The sequence below is a fragment of the Rhododendron vialii genome, chromosome 4a (assembly GCF_030253575.1).
Source record: "Rhododendron vialii isolate Sample 1 chromosome 4a, ASM3025357v1".
Lineage (NCBI taxonomy): Eukaryota > Viridiplantae > Streptophyta > Magnoliopsida > Ericales > Ericaceae > Rhododendron > Rhododendron vialii.
In genome coordinates this window covers 23,125,699-23,138,344 of record NC_080560.1, presented here as the reverse complement: position 1 = coordinate 23,138,344, position 12,646 = coordinate 23,125,699, and positions in this window count along the sequence as shown.

Sequence of the window (12,646 nt, the reverse complement as noted above, 5' to 3'; positions counted from 1 at the left end):
ACCAAACCACACCAAAACGGTACAATATCGTACGAGTACTTCGTTACGGTACCAAACCAAACCAAAACGGTGCAATACCGTACGAGTACGTCCATACGGTACAAAACCACACCAAAATGGTCCAATATCGTACGAGTACTTCGTTACGGTAGAAAACCAAACCAAAACGGTACAATACCGTACGAGTACATCCATACGGTACCAAATCACTCCAAAACGGTGCAATACCGTACGAGTACTTCGTTACGGTACCAAACTACACCACAATGGTACAATACTGTACGAGTTCTTCGTTACGGTACCAAACCAAACCAAAATGGTGCAATACCGTACGAGTACATCGATACGGTACCAAACCACACCAAAACAGTGCAATACCGTACAAATACTTCGTTACGGTACCAAACCACACCAAAAGGGTACAATACCGTACGAGTGCTTCGTTACGGTACCAAACCACACCACAATGGTACAATACCGTACGAGTACTTCGTTACGGTACCAAACCACACCAAAACGGCGCAATACCATACGAGTACATCCATACGGAACCAAACCACACCAAAACGGTGCAATACCGTACGAGTACTTCGTTACGGTACCAAACCACGCCGAAACGATACAATACCATACGTGTACTTCGTTATGCTACCAAACCAAGCCAAAACGGTGCAATACCGAACGAGTACATCCATACGGTACCAAACCACACTAAAACGGTGCAATACTGTACGAGTACTTCGTTACGGTACCAAACCACACCAAAAGGGTACAATACCGTACGAGTACATCGTTATGGTACCAAATTACACCAAAATGGTACAATACCGTACGAGTACATCCATACTGTACCAAAGCACACCAAAACAGTGCAATACCGTACGAGTACTTCGTTACGGTACCAAACCAAACCAAAACAGTGCAATACCTTACGAGTACTTCGTTACAGTACCAAACCACACCAAAACGGTACAATATCGTACGAGTACTTCGTTACGGTACCAAACCAAACCAAAACGGTGCAATACCGTACGAGTACGTCCATACGGTACAAAACCACACCAAAATGGTCCAATATCGTACGAGTACTTCGTTACGGTAGAAAACCAAACCAAAACGGTGCAATACCGTACGAGTACATCCATACGGTACCAAATCACTCCAAAACGGTGCAATACCGTACGAGTACTTCGTTACGGTACCAAACTACACCACAATGGTACAATACTGTACGAGTTCTTCGTTACGGTACCAAACCAAACCAAAATGGTGCAATACCGTACGAGTACATCGATACGGTACCAAACCACACCAAAACAGTGCAATACCGTACAAATACTTCGTTACGGTACCAAACCACACCAAAAGGGTACAATACCGTACGAGTGCTTCGTTACGGTACCAAACCACACCACAATGGTACAATACCGTACGAGTACTTCGTTACGGTACCAAACCACACCAAAACGGCGCAATACCATACGAGTACATCCATACGGAACCAAACCACACCAAAACGGTGCAATACAGTACGAGTACTTCGTTACGGTACCAAACCACACCAAAACAGTGCAATACCGTACAAATACTTCGTTACGGTACCAAACCACACCAAAAGGGTACAATACCGTATGAGTGCTTCGTTACGGTACCAAACCACACCACAATGGTACAATACCATACGAGTACATCCATACGGTACCAAACCAAACCAAAACGTACGAGTACTTCGTTACGGTACAAAACCAAACCAAAACGGTGCAATACCGTACGAGTACATCCATACGGTACCAAACCACACCAAAACGGTGCAATACCGTACGAGTACTTCGTTACGGTACCAAACCACACCAAAAGGGTACAATACCGTTCGAGTACTTCGTTACGGTACCAAACCAAACCAAAACTTTTCACTACCGTACGAGTACATCAATACGGTTCCAAACCACTCCAAAACGGTGCAATATCGTACGAGTACTTCGTTACGGTACCAAACCACACCAAAACGGTACAATACCGTACGAGTACTTCGTTACGGTACGAAAACAAACCAAAACGGTGCAATACCGTACCTGTACATCCATACGGTACCAAACCACACCAAAACGGTGCAATACAGTACGAGTACTTCGTTACGGTACCAAACCACACCAAAAGGGTACAATACCGTTCGAGTACTTCGTTACGATACCAAACCACACCAAAACGGTACAATACCGTACGAGTACATCCATACGGTACCAAACCACACAAAAACGGTGCAATACCGTACGAGTACTTCGTTACGGTACCAAACCACACCAAAACGGTGCAATACCGTACGAGTAAATCCATACGATACCAAACTACACCAAAATGGTGCAATACCGTACGAGTAATTCGTTACGGTACCAAACCACACCAAAAGGGTACAATACCGTTCGAGTACTTCGTTACGGTACCAAACCACACCAAAACGGTACAATACCGTACGAGTACATCCATACGGTACCAAACCACACCAAAACGGTGCAATACCGTACGAGTACTTCGTTACGGTACCAAACCACACCAAAACGGTACAATACCGTACGAGTACATCCATACGGTACCAAACCACACCAAAACGGTGCAATACCTTACGAGTACATCCATAGGGTACCAAACCACACCAAAACGGTGCAATACCGTACGAGTACTTCGTTACGGTACCAAACCACACAAAAACGGTACAATACCGTACGAGTACTTCGTTACGGTACCAAACCCAACAAAAACGGTGCAATACCGTACGAGTACATCCATACGGTACCAAACCACACCAAAACGGTGCAATACCGTACGGGTACTTCGTTACGGTACCAAACCACACCAAAACGGTGCAAGACCGTACGAGTACTTCGTTACGGTACCAAACCACACCACAACGGTACAATACCGTACGAGTACTTCGTTACGGTACCAAACCACACCAAAACGGTTCATAACCGTACCAGTACTTCGTTACGGTACCAAACCACACCAAAACGGTTCAATACCGTACGAGTACTTCGTTACGGTACCAAACCAAACCAAAATGGTGCAATACCGTACGAGTACATCCATACGGTACCAAACCACACCAAAACGGTGCAATACCGTACGAGTACTTCGTTACGGTACCAAACCACACCAAAAGGGTACAATACCGTTCGAGTACTTCGTTACGGTACCAAACCACACCAAAACGGTACAATACCGTACGAGTACATCCATACGGTACCAAACCACAACAAAATGGTGCGATACCGTACGATTACTTTGTTACGGTACCAAACCACACCAAAAGGGTACAATACCGTTCGAGTACTTCGTTACGGTACCAAACCAAACCAAAACGGTGCAATACCGTACGAGTACATCCATACGGTACCAAACCACACCAAAACGGTGCAATACCGTACGAGTACTTCGTTACGGTACCAAACCACACCAAAATGGTACAATACCGTTCGAGTACTTCGTTACGGTACCAAACCACACCAAAACGGTACAATACCGTACAAGTACATCCATACGGTACCAAACCACACCAAAACGGTGCAATACTGTACGATTACTTCGTTACGGTACCAAACCACACCAAAAGGGTACAATACCGTTCGAGTACTTCGTTACGGTACCAAACCAAACCAAAACGGTGCAATACCGTACGAGTACATCCATACGGTACCAAACCACACCAAAACGGTGCAATACCATACGAGTACATCCATACGGAACCAAACCACACCAAAACGGTGCAATACCGTACGAGTACTTCGTTACGGTACCAAACCCCACCGAAACGGTACAATACCATACGTGTACTTCGTTATGCTACCAAACCAAGCCAAAACGGTGCAATACCGAACGAGTACATCCATACGGTACCAAACCACACTAAAACGGTGCAATACTGTACGAGTACTTCGTTACGGTACCAAACCACACCAAAAGGGTACAATACCGTACGAGTACATCGTTATGGTACCAAATTACACCAAAATGGTACAATACCGTACGAGTACATCCATACTGTACCAAACCACACCAAAACAGTGCAATACCGTACGAGTACTTCGTTACGGTACGAAACCAAACCAAAACAGTGCAATACCTTACGAGTACTTCGTTACAGTACCAAACCACACCAAAACGGTACAATATCGTACGAGTACTTCGTTACGGTACCAAACCAAACCAAAACGGTGCAATACCGTACGAGTACATCCATACGGTACAAAACCACACCAAAGTGGTCCAATATCGTACGAGTACTTCGTTACGGTAGAAAACCAAACCAAAACGGTGCAATACCGTACGAGTACATCCATACGGTACCAAACCACTCCAAAACGGTGCAATACCGTACGAGTACTTCGTTACGGTACCAAACTACACCAAAATGGTACAATACCGTACGAGTTGTTCGTTACGGTACCAAACCAAACCAAAATGGTGCAATACCGTACGAGTACATCGATACGGTACCAAACCACACCAAAACAGTGCAATACCGTACAAATACTTCGTTACGGAACCAAACCACACCAAAAGGGTACAATACCGTACGAGTGCTTCGTTACGGTACCAAACCACACCACAATGGTACAATACCATACGAGTACATCCATACGGTACCAAACCAAACCAAAATGGTCCAATACCGTACGAGTACTTCGTTACGGTAGAAAACAAAACAAAAACGGTGCAATACCGTACGAGTACATCCATACGGTACCAAACCACACCAAAACGGTGCAATACCGTACGATTACTTCGTTACAGTACCAAACTACAACAAAATGGTACAATACCGTACGAGTTCTTCGTTACGGTACCAAACCACACCAAAAGGGTACAATACCGTTCGAGTACTTCGTTACGGTACCAAACCACACCAAAACGGTACAATACCGTACGAGTACTTCGTTACGGTACCAAACCACACCAACAGGGTACAATACCGTTCGAGTACTTCGTTACGGTACCAAACCACACCAAAACGGTACAATACCGTACGAGTACATCCATACGGTACCAAACCACACCAAAATGGTCCAATACCGTACGAGTACTTCGTTACGGTACCAAACCAAACCAAAACGGTGCAATACCGTACGAGTACATCCATACGGTACCAAACCACACCAAAACGGTGCAATACCGTACGAGTACTTCGTTACGGTACCAAACTACACCAAAATGGTACAATACCGTACGAGTACATCATTACGGTACAAAACCAAACCAAAACGGAGAAATACCGTACGAGTACATCCATACGGTACCAAACCACACCAAAACGGTGCAATACCGTACGAGTACTTCGTTACGGTACCAAACCACACCAAAAGGGTACAATACCGTTCGAGTACTTCGTTACGGTACCAAACCAAACCAAAACGGTGCACTACCGTACGAGTACTTCGTTACGGTACCAAACCACACCAAAAGGGTACAATACCGTTCGAGTAATTCGTTACGGTGCCAAACCACACAAAAACGGTACAATACCGTACGAGTACATCCATACGGTACCAAACCACACCAAAACGGTGCAATACTGTACGAGTACATCCATACGGTACCAAACCACATCAAAACGGTGCAACACCGTACGAGTACTTCGTTACGGTTCCGAACCACACCGAAACGGTACAATACCGTACGAGTACATCCATACGGTACCAAACCACACCAAAACGGTGCAATACCGTACGAGTACATCCATACGGTACCAAACCACACCAAAACGGTGCAATATCGTAGGAGTACTTCGTTACGGTACAAACTACACCAAAATGGTACAATACCGTACGAGTTCTTCGTTACGGTACCAACCAAACCAAAATGGTGCAATACCGTACGAGTACATCGATACGGTACCAAACCACACCAAAACAGTGCAATACCGTACAAATACTTCGTTACGGTACCAAACCACACCAAAAGGGTACAATACCCTACGAGTGCTTCGTTACGGTACCAAACCACACCACAATGGTACAATACCATACGAGTACATCCATACGGTACCAAACCAAACCAAAATGGTCCAATACCGTACGAGTACTTCGTTACGGTACCAAACCACACCAAAAGGGTACAATACCGTTCGAGTACTTCGTTACGGTACCAAACCACACCAAAACGGTACAATACCGTACGAGTACATCCATACGGTACCAAACCACACCAAAACGGTGCAATACCGTACGAGTACTTCGTTACGGTACCAAACCACACCAAAACGGTACAATACCGTACGAGTACATCCATACGGTACCAAACCACACCAAAACGGTGCAATACCTTACGAGTACATCCATAGGGTACCAAACCACACCAAAACGGTGCAATACCGTACGAGTACTTCGTTACGGTACCAAACCACACAAAAACGGTACAATACCGTACGAGTACTTCGTTACGGTACCAAACCCAACAAAAACGGTGCAATACCGTACGAGTACATCCATACGGTACCAAACCACACCAAAACGGTGCAATACCGTACGGGTACTTCGTTACGGTACCAAACCACACCAAAATGGTCCAATACCGTACGAGTACTTCGTTACGGTACCAAACCAAACCAAAACGGTGCAATACCGTACGAGTACATCCATACGGTACCAAACCACAACAAAACGGTGCAATACCGTACGAGTACTTCGTTACGGTACCAAACTACACCAAAATGGTACAATACCGTACGAGTACATCATTACGGTACAAAACCAAACCAAAACGGTGAAATACCGTACGAGTACATCCATACGGTACCAAACCACACCAAAACGGTGCAATACCGTACGAGTACTTCGTTACGGTACCAAACCACACCAAAAGGGTACAATACCGTTCGAGTACTTCGTTACGGTACCAAACCAAACCAAAACGGTGCACTACCGTACGAGTACTTCGTTACGGTACCAAACCACACCAAAAGGGTACAATACCGTTCGAGTAATTCGTTACGGTGCCAAACCACACAAAAACGGTACAATACCGTACGAGTACATCCATACGGTACCAAACCACACCAAAACGGTGCAATACCATACGAGTACATCCATACGGAACCAAACCACACCAAAACGGTGCAATACCGTACGAGTACTTCGTTACGGTACCAAACCACACCGAAACGGTACAATACCATACGTGTACTTCGTTATGCTACCAAACCAAGCCAAAACGGTGCAATACCGAACGAGTACATCCATACGGTACCAAACCACACTAAAACGGTGCAATACTGTACGAGTACTTCGTTATGGTACCAAACCACACCAAAAGGGTACAATACCGTACGAGTACGTCGTTATGGTACCAAATTACACCAAAATGGTACAATACCGTACGAGTACATCCATACTGTACCAAACCACACCAAAACAGTGCAATACCGTACGAGTACTTCGTTACGGTACCAAACCAAACCAAAACAGTGCAATACCTTACGAGTACTTCGTTACAGTACCAAACCACACCAAAACGGTACAATATCGTACGAGTACTTCGTTACGGTACCAAACCAAACCAAAACGGTGCAATACCGTACGAGTACATCCATACGGTACAAAACCACACCAAAGTGGTCCAATATCGTACGAGTACTTCGTTACGGTAGAAAACCAAACCAAAACGGTGCAATACCGTACGAGTACATCCATACGGTACCAAACCACTCCAAAACGGTGCAATACCGTACGAGTACTTCGTTACGGTACCAAACTACACCAAAATGGTACAATACCGTACGAGTTCTTCGTTACGGTACCAAACCAAACCAAAATGGTGCAATACCGTACGAGTACATCGATACGGTACCAAACCACACCAAAACAGTGCAATACCGTACAAATACTTCGTTACGGAACCAAACCACACCAAAAGGGTACAATACCGTACGAGTGCTTCGTTACGGTACCAAACCACACCACAATGGTACAATACCATACGAGTACATCCATACGGTACCAAACCAAACCAAAATGGTCCAATACCGTACGAGTACTTCGTTACGGTAGAAAACCAAACCAAAACGGTGCAATACCGTACGAGTACATCCATACGGTACCAAACCACACCAAAACGGTGCAATACCGTACGATTACTTCGTTACAGTACCAAACTACAACAAAATGGTACAATACCGTACGAGTTCTTCGTTACGGTACCAAACCACACCAAAAGGGTACAATACCGTTCGAGTACTTCGTTACGGTACCAAACCACACCAAAACGGTACAATACCGTACGAGTACTTCGTTACGGTACCAAACCACACCAACAGGGTACAATACCGTTCGAGTACTTCGTTACGGTACCAAACCACACCAAAACGGTACAATACCGTACGAGTACATCCATACGGTACCAAACCACACCAAAATGGTCCAATACCGTACGAGTACTTCGTTACGGTACCAAACCAAACCAAAACGGTGCAATACCGTACGAGTACATCCATACGGTACCAAACCACACCAAAACGGTGCAATACCGTACGAGTACTTCGTTACGGTACCAAACTACACCAAAATGGTACAATACCGTACGAGTACATCATTACGGTACGAAACCAAACCAAAACGGTGAAATACCGTACGAGTACATCCATACGGTACCAAACCACACCAAAACGGTGCAATACCGTACGAATACTTCGTTACGGTACCAAACCACACCAAAAGGGTACAATACCGTTCGAGTACTGCGTTACGGTACCAAACCAAACCAAAACGGTGCACTACCGTACGAGTACATCAATACGGTACCAAACCACTCCAAAACGGTGCAATACCGTACGAGTACTTCGTTACGGTACCAAACCACACCAAAAGGGTACAATACCGTTCGAGTAATTCGTTACGGTACCAAACCACACAAAAACGGTACAATACCGTACGAGTACATCCATACGGTACCAAACCACACCAAAACGGTGCAATACTGTACGAGTACATCCATACGGTACCAAACCACATCAAAACGGTGCAACACCGTACGAGTACTTCGTTACGGTTCCGAACCACACCGAAACGGTACAATACCGTACGAGTACATCCATACGGTACCAAACCACACCAAAACGGTGCAATACCGTACGAGTACATCCATATGGTACCAAACCACACCAAAACGGTGCAATACCTTACGAGTCCATCCATAGGGTACCAAACCACACCAAAACGGTGCAATACCGTACGAGTACTTCGTTACGGTACCAAACCACACAAACACGGTACAATACCGTACGAGTACTTCGTTACGGTACCAAACCCAACAAAAACGGTGCAATACCGTACGAGTACATCCATACGGTACCAAAACACACCAAAACGGTGCAATACCGTACGGGTACTTCGTTACGGTACCAAATCACACCAAAACGGTGCAATACCGTACGAGTACTTCGTTACGGTACCAAACCACACCACAACGGTACAATACCGTACGAGTACTTCGTTACGGTACCAAACCACACCAAAACGGTGCAATACCGTACGAGTACTTCGTTACGGTACCAAACCACACCAAAACGGTTCAATACCGTACGAGTACTTCGTTACGGTACCAAACCAAACCAAAATGGTTCAATACCGTACGAGTACATCCATACGGTACCAAACCACACAAAAACGGTGCAATACCGTACGAGTACTTCGTTACGGTACCAAACCACACCAAAAGGGTACAATACCGTTCGAGTACTTCGTTACGGTACCAAACCACACCAAAACGGTACAATACCGTACGAGTACATCCATACGGTACCAAACCACAACAAAATGGTGCGATACCGTGCGATTACTTTGTTACGGTACCAAACCACACCAAAAGGGTACAATACCGTTCGAGTACTTCGTTACGGTACCAAACCAAACCAAAACGGTGCAATACCGTACGACTACATCCATACGGTACCAAACCACACCAAAACGGTGCAATACCGTACGAGTACTTGTTACGGTACCAAACCACACCAAAAGGGTACAATACCGTTCGAGTACTTCGTTACGGTACCAAACCACACCAAAACGGTACAATACCGAACAAGTACATCCATACGGTACCAAACCACACCAAAACGGTGCAATACTGTACGATTACTTCGTTACGGTACCAAACCACACCAAAAGGGTACAATACCGTTCGAGTACTTCGTTACGGTACCAAACCAAACCAAAACGGTGCAATACCGTACGAGTACATCCATACGGTACCAAACCACACCAAAACGGTGCAATACCATACGAGTACATCCATACGGAACCAAACCACACCAAAACGGTGCAATACCATACGTGTACTTCGTTATGCTACCAAACCAAGCCAAAACGGTGCAATACCGAACGAGTACATCCATACGGTACCAAACCACACTAAAACGGTGCAATACTGTACAAGTACTTCGTTACGGTACCAAACCACACCAAAAGGGTACAATACCGTACGAGTACATCGTTATGGTACCAAATTACACCAAATTGGTACAATACCGTACGAGTACATCCATACTGTACCAAACCACACCAAAACAGTGCAATACCGTACGAGTACTTCGTTACGGTACCAAACCAAACCAAAACAGTGCAATACCTTACGAGTACTTCGTTACAGTACCAAACCACACCAAAACGGTACAATATCGTACGAGTACTTCGTTACGGTACCAAACCAAACCAAAACGGTGCAATACCGTACGAGTACATCCATACGGTACAAAACCACACCAAAATGGTCCAATATCGTACGAGTACTTCGTTACGGTAGAAAACCAAACCAAAACGGTGCAATACCGTACGAGTACATCCATACGGTACCAAACCACACTAAAACGGTGCAATACTGTACAAGTACTTCGTTACGGTACCAAACCACACCAAAAGGGTACAATACCGTACGAGTACATCGTTATGGTACCAAATTACACCAAAATGGTACAATACCGTACGAGTACATCCATACTGTACCAAACCACACCAAAACAGTGCAATACCGTACGAGTACTTCGTTACGGTACCAAACCAAACCAAAACAGTGCAATACCTTACGAGTACTTCGTTACAGTACCAAACCACACCAAAACGGTACAATATCGTACGAGTACTTCGTTACGGTACCAAACCAAACCAAAACGGTGCAATACCGTACGAGTACATCCATACGGTACAAAACCACACCAAAATGGTCCAATATCGTACGAGTACTTCGTTACGGTAGAAAACCAAACCAAAACGGTGCAATACCGTACGAGTACATCCATACGGTACCAAACCAATCCAAAACGGTGCAATATCGTAGGAGTACTTCGTTACGGTACCAAACTACACCAAAATGGTACAATACCGTACGAGTTCTTCGTTACGGTACCAACCAAACCAAAATGGTGCAATACCGTACGAGTACATCGATACGGTACCAAACCACACCAAAACAGTGCAATACCGTACAAATACTTCGTTACGGTACCAAACCACACCAAAAGGGTACAATACCCTACGAGTGCTTCGTTACGGTACCAAACCACACCACAATGGTACAATACCATACGAGTACATCCATACGGTACCAAACCAAACCAAAATGGTCCAATACCGTACGAGTACTTCGTTACGGTACAAAACCAAACCAAAACGGTGCAATACCGTACGAGTACATCCATACGGTACCAAACCACACCAAAACGGTGCAATACCGTACGATTACTTCGTTACGGTACCAAACTACACCAAAATGGTACAATACCGTACGAGTTCTTCGTTACGGTACCAAACCACACCAAAAGGGTACAATACCGTTCGAGTACTTCGTTACGGTACCAAACCACACCAAAACGGTACAATACCGTACGAGTACTTCGTTACGGTACCAAACCACACCAACAGGGTACAATACCGTTCGAGTACTTCGTTACGGTACCAAACCACACCAAAACGGTACAATACCGTACGAGTACATCCATACGGTACCAAACCACACCAAAATGGTCCAATACCGTACGAGTACTTCGTTACGGTAGAAAACCAAACCAAAACGGTGCAATACCGTACGAGTACATCCATACGGTACCAAACCACACCAAAACGGTGCAATACCGTACGAGTACTTCGTTACGGTACCAAACCACACCAAAAGGGTACAATACCGTTCGAATACTTCGTTACGGTACCAAACCAAACCAAAACTGTGCACTACCGTACGAGTACATCAATACGGTTCCAAACCACTCCAAAACGGTGCAATATCGTACGAGTACTTCGTTACGGTACCAAACCACACCAAAACGGTACAATACCGTACGAGTACTTCGTTACGGTACGAAAACAAACCAAAACGGTGCAATACCGTACCTGTACATCCATACGGTACCAAACCACACCAAAACGGTGCAATACAGTACGAGTACTTCGTTACCGTACCAAACCACACCAAAAGGGTACAATACCGTTCGAATACTTCGTTACGGTACCAAACCAAACCAAAACGGTGCACTACCGTACGAGTACATCAATACGGTACCAAACCACTCCAAAACGGTGCAATACCGTACGAGTACTTCGTTACGGAACCAAACCACACCAAAAGGGTTCAATACCGTTCGAGTAATTCGTTAAGGTACCAAACCACA